General features: G+C 40.0%; 1 pseudogene; it reads left to right on the top strand.

Moving 5' to 3' along the window:
* Positions 1-6,766, top strand: part of LOC139754938 (solute carrier family 22 member 6-B-like) — a 120,912-nt pseudogene that overhangs the window by 98,830 nt on the left and 15,316 nt on the right.

Genomic DNA, 6,766 nt, shown 5'->3' with positions numbered 1-6,766 from the left:
CCCAGTCACCAGCTTCTGCAGTTTCTCACATGAATCTGCAACCGCCGCTGTATCATCAGCAAACAACAACTGACTCACTTCCCAAGGCCTCTCATCCACAACAGACTGCATACTTGCCCCTCTTTCCAAAACTCTTGCATTTACCTCCCAAATAACTCCATCCATAAACAAATTAAACAACCATGTAGACATCACGCACCCCTGCCGCAAACCAACATTCACTTAGAACCAATCACTTTCCTCTCTTCCTACACGTACACATGCCTTACATCCTCGATAAGAACTTTTCACTGCTTCTAACAACTTGCCTCCCACACCATATATTCTTAATACCTTCCACAGAGCATCTCTATCAACTCTATCATATGCCTTCGCCAGATCCAAAAAAGCTACATACAAATCCATTTGCTTTTCTAAGTATTTCTCACATACATTTTTCAAAGCAAACACCTGATCCACACATCCTCTACCACTTCTGAAACTACACTGCTCTTCTACAATCTGATGCTCTGTTCATGCCTTCACACTCTCAATCAAAACCTCACATATAATTTCCCAGGAATACTCAACAAACTTATACCTCTGTAATTTGAGCACTCAGTCTTATCCCCTTTGCCTTTGTACAATGGCACTATGCAAGCATTTCGCCAGTTATCAGGCACCTCACCATGAGACATACATACATTAAATAATCTTACCAACCAGTCAACAATACAGTCATCTCCTTTTTTAATAGATTCCACTAAAACACCATCCAAACCCGCTGCCTTGCGGGTTTTATATATATATATATATATATATATATATATATATATATATATATATATATATATATATATATATATATATATATATATATATATATATATATATATATATTTATATATATATATATATATATATATATATATATATATATATATATATATATATATATATATATATATATAAATATATATATATATATATATATATATATATATATATATATATATATATATATATATATATATATATATATATATATATATATATATATATATATATATATATATATATATATATATATATATATATATATATATATATATATATATATATATATATATATATATATATATATATATATATATATATATATATATATATATATATATATATATATTATTTATTTATATTCATTTTGCTATGTCGCTGTCTCCCGCGTTTGCCAGGTAGCGCAAGGAAAAAGACGAAAGAAATGGCCCAACCCACCTCCATATGGTCACACTGTACATACATACACGTCCACACACGCCAATATACATACCTATACATCTCAATGTACACATATATATATGCACACACAGACACATACATATATACCCATGCACACAATTCACACCGTCTGCCTTTATTCATTCCCATCGCCACCTCGCCACACATGGAATACCATCCTCCTCCCCCCTCATGTGTGCGAGGTAACACTAGGAAAAGACAACAGAGGCCCCATTTGTTCACACTCAGTCTCTAGCTGTCATGCAATAATGCCCGAAACCACAGCTCCCTTTCCACATCCAGGCCCCACACAACTTTCCATGGTTTACCCCAGACGCTTCACATGCCCTGATTCAATCCACTGACAGCACGTCAACCCCGGTATACCATATCGATCCAATTCACTCTATTCCTTGCCCGCCTTTCATCCTCCTGCATGTTCAGGCCCCGATCACACAAAATCTTTTTCACTCCATCTTTCCACCTCCAATTTGGTCTCCCACTTCTCCTCGTTCCCTCCACCTCCGACACATATATCCTCTTGGTCAATCTTTCCTCACTCATTTTCTCCATGTGCCCAGACCATTTCAAAACACCCTCTTCTGCTCTCTCAACCACGCTTTTTTTATTTCCACACATCTCTCTTACCCTTACATTACTTGCTCGATCAAACCACCTCACACCACACATTGTCCTCAAACATCTCATTTCCAGCACATCCATCCTCCTGCGCACAACTCTATCCATAGCCCACGCCTCGCAACCATACAACATTGTTGGAACCACTATTCCTTCAAACATACCCATGTTTGCTTTCCGAGATAATGTTCTCGACTTCTACACATTCTTCAAGGCTCCCAGGATTTTCGCCCCCTCCCCCACCCTATGATTCACTTCCGCTTCCATGGTTCCATCCGCTGCCAGATCCACTCCCAGATATCTAAAACACTTTACTTCCTCCAGTTTTTCTCCATTCAAACTTACCTCCTAATTGACTTGACCCTCAACCATACTGTACCTAATAATCTTGCTCTTATTCACATTTACTCTTAACTTTCTTCTTTCACACACTTTACCAAACTCAGTCACCAGCTTCTGCAGTTTCTCACATGAATCAGCCACCAGCGTTGTATCATCAGCGAACAACAACTGACTCACTTCCCAAGCTCTCTCATCCACAACAGACTTCATACTTGGTATATTTATATATATATATATATATATATATATATATATATATATATATATATATATATATATATATATATATTTTTTTTTTTTTTTTTTTTTTTTTTTTTTATACTTTGTCGCTGTCTCCCGCGTTTGCGAGGTAGCGCAAGGAAACAGACGAAAGAAATGGCCCAACCCCCCCCATACACATGTACATACACACGTCCACACACGCAAATATACATACCTACACAGCTTTCCATGGTTTACCCCAGACGCTTCACATGCCTTGATTCAATCCACTGACAGCACGTCAACCCCTGTATACCACATCGCTCCAATTCACTCTATTCCTTGCCCTCCTTTCACCCTCCTGCATGTTCAGGCCCCGATCACACAAAATCCTTTTCACTCCATCTTTCCACCTCATATGCGCGTTCATATGCAATTTATTCGTATATCTACATATATATATATATATATATATATATATATATATATATATATATATATATATATATATATATATATATTTATATATATATATATATATATATATATATATATATATATATATATATATATATATATAAATATATATATATATATGTAGATATACGAATAAATTGCAAATGAACGCGCACCTTCATAGAACATACAAACCTCCAACAACCAGGATCGAACCCGGGACCCGTGTGCAAGAGGCAGGCATGCTAACCGCTAGGCTATGGGCCTGGCTAATAGGAAACAACTATTCGAATACTAAGTACTCGAATACCCTTCGTCTCACAAGGGTGAGCAACGGGGTCTATACCAGTTATTTTCCAACAGGCGCACATAGCCAGCTGATGGCGTTTTACCGAACCTAACTGTACAACGCGGAAGTATATGAATACGAATAAAGTGCATATGAACGCGCAACTTCATAGAACATAGAAACCTCCAACAGCCAGGATCGAACCCGGGACCCGTGTGCAAGAGGCAGGCATGCTAACCGCTAGGCTATGGGCCTTGCTAATAGGAAACAACTATTCGAATACTGAGTACTCGAATACCCTTCGTCACACAATGGTGAGCAACGGGGTCTATACCGGTTATTCGATACTGGCTGTTGGAGATTTTTATATATTGTATATATATATATATATATATATATATATATATATATATATATATATATATATATATATATATATATATATATATATATATATATATATATATATACACCCCTGGGGATAGGGGAGAAACAGTACTTCCCCCGCATTCCTCACGTGTCGTAGAGAGCGATTAAGGGGACGCGAGCGGGGGGCCAGAAACCCTCCCCTCCTTGTATTTTAACTTTCTAAAAGGGGAAACAGAAGAAGGAGTCACGCGGGGAGTGCTCATCCTCCTCGAAGGCTCAGATGGGGGTGTCTAAATGTCTGTGGATGTAACCAAGACGAGAAAAAAGGAGAGATATGGAGTATGTTTGAGGAAAGGAACCTGGATGTTTTGGCTTTGAGTGAAACGAAGCTCAAGGGTAAAGGGGAAGAGTGGTTTGGGAATGTTTTGGGAGTAAAGTCAGGGGTTAGTGAGAGGACAAGAGCAAGGGAAGGAGTAGCACTACTCCAGAAACAGGAGTTGTGGGAGTATGTGATGGAGCGTAAGAAAGTAAACTCTAGATTGATACGGGCAGAACTGAAAGTTGATGGAGAGATGGAGAGATGGGTCATTATTGGTGCATATGCACCTGGGCATGAGAAAGAAGATCAAGAGAGGCAAGTGTTTTGGGAGCAGCTGAATGAGTGTGTTAGTGGTTTTGATGCACAGGACCGGGTTATAGTGATGGGTGATTTGAATGCAAAGGTGAGTAATGTGGCAGTTGAAGGAATAATTGGTATACATGGGGTTGTAGACTTATGAGCTGAAAAAGGACTGGTTATTGGGAATACCTGGTTTAAAAAGAGAAATATACATAAGTATACGTATGTAAGTAGGAGAGATGGCCAGAGAGTGTTATTGGATTACGTGTTAATTGACAGGCGCGCAAAAGAGAGACTTTTGGATGTTAATATGCTGAGAGGTGCAACTGGAGGGATGTCTGATCATTATCTTGTGGATGCGAAGGTGAAGATTTGTAGGGGTTTTCAGAAAAGAAGAGAGAATGTTGGGGAGAAGAGAGTGGTGATAGTAAGTGAGCTTGGGAAGGAGACTTGTGTGGGGAAGTACCAGGAGAGACTGAGTACAGAATGGAAAAAGGTGAGAATAAAGGAGGTAAGGGGAGTGGGGGAGGAATGGGATGTATTTAGGGAAGCAGTGATGGCTTGCGGAAAAGATGCTTATGGCATGAGAAGCGTGGGAGGTGGGTTGATTAGAAAGGGTAGTGAGTGGTGGGATGAAGAAGTAAGATTATTAGTGAAAGAGAAGAGAGAGGCATTTGGACGATTTTTGCAGGGAAAAAATGCAAATGAGTGGGAGAGGTATAAAAGAAAGAGGCAGGAGGTCAAGAGAAAGGTGCAAGAGGTGAAAAAGAGGGCAAATGAGAATTGGGGTGAGAGAGTATCATCAAATTTTAAGGAGAATAAAAAGATGTTCTGGAAGGAGTTAAATAAAGTGCGTAAGAAAAGGGAACAAATTGGAACTTCAGTGAAGGGGGCTGATGGGGAGGTGATAACAAGTAGTGGTGATGTGAGAAGGAGATGGAGTGAGTATTTTGAAGGTTTGTTGAGTGTGTTTGATGATAGAGTGGCAGATATAGGGTGTTTTGGTCGAGGTGGTGTGCAAAGTGAGAGGATTAGGGATAATGATTTGGTAAACAGAGAAGAGGTAGTAAAAGCTTCTTCTCGGAAGATGAAAGCCGGCAAGGCAGCAGGTTTGGATGGTATTGCAGTGGAATTTATTAAAAAAGGGGGTGACTGTATTGTTAACTGGTTGGTAAGGTTATTTAATGTACGTCTGTCTCATGGTAAGTTACCTGAGGATTGGCGGAATTCTTGCATAGTGCCATGGTACAAAGGCAAAGGAGATAAAAGTGAGTGCTCAAATTACAGAGGTTTAAGTTTGTTGAGTATTCCTGCGAATTAAGTGGGAGGGTATTGATTGAGAGGGTGAAGGCATGTACAGAGCATCAGATTGGGGAAGAGCAGTGTGGTTTCAGAAGTGGTAGAGGATGTGTGGATCAGGTGTTTTCTTTGAAGAATGTATGTGAGAAATACTTGTGCTAGCAAATGGATTTATATGTAGCATTTATGGATCTGGAGAAGGCATATGATAGAGTTGATAGAGATGCTCTGTGGAAGGTATTGATAATATATGGTGTGGGAGGCAAGTTGTTAGAAGCAGTGAAAAGTTTTTATCGAGGATGTAAGGCATGTGTACGTGTAGGAAGAGAGGGAAGTGATTGGTTCTCAGTAAATGTAGGTTTGCGGCATGGGTGTGTGATGTCTCCATGGTTGTTTAATTTGTTTATGGATGGAGTTGTTAGGGAGGTGAATGCAAGAGTTTTGGAAAGAGGGGTAAGTATGCAGCTTGTTGTGGATGAGAGAGCGTTGGAAGTGAGTCAGTTGTTGTTCGCTGATGATGCAGCGCTGGTGGCTGATTCGTGTGTGAAACTGCTGAAACTGGTGACGGAGTATGGTAAAGTGTGTGAAAGAAGAAACCAGAGGGTAAATGTGAATAAGAGCAAGGTTATTAGGTATAGTGGGGTTGAGGGTCAAGTCAAATGGGAGGTAAGTTTGAATGGAGAAGCACTGGAGGAAGTGGAGTGTTATAGATATCTGGGATTGGATCTGGCAGCGGATGGAACCATGGAAGCGGAAGTGGATCATAGGGTGGGGGAGGGGGCGAAAATCCTGGGAGCCTTGAAGAATGTGTGAAAGTCGAGAACATTATCTCGGAAAGCAAAAATGGGTATGTTTGAAGGAATAGTGGTTCCAACAATGTTGTATGGTTGCGAGGCGTGGCCTATGGATAGCGTTGTGCGCAGGAGGATGGATGTGCTGGAAATGAGATGTTTGAGGACAATGTGTGGTGTGAGGTGGCTTGATCGAGTAAGTAATGTAAGGGTAAGAGAGACGTGTGGAAATAAAAAGAGCGTGGTTGAGAGAGCAGAAGAGGGTGTTTTGAAATGGTTTGGGCACATGGAGAGAATGAGTGAGGAAAGATTGACCAAAAGGTTATATGTGTCGGAGGTGGAGGGAACGAGGAGAAGTGGGAGACCAAATTGGAGATGGAAAGATGGAGTGAAAAAGATTTTGAGTGATCGGGGCCTGAACATGCAGGAGGGTGAAAGGCGGGCAAGGAATAGAGTGAATTGTATCGATGTGGTATACCGGGGTTGACGTGCTGTCAGTGGATT

Source organism: Panulirus ornatus, chromosome 18 (genome assembly GCF_036320965.1).
Source record: "Panulirus ornatus isolate Po-2019 chromosome 18, ASM3632096v1, whole genome shotgun sequence".
NCBI classification, from domain to species: domain Eukaryota; kingdom Metazoa; phylum Arthropoda; class Malacostraca; order Decapoda; family Palinuridae; genus Panulirus; species Panulirus ornatus.
The sequence above is the reverse complement of the archived record's forward strand: the minus strand, read 5'-3'. Positions and strand labels throughout refer to the sequence as shown.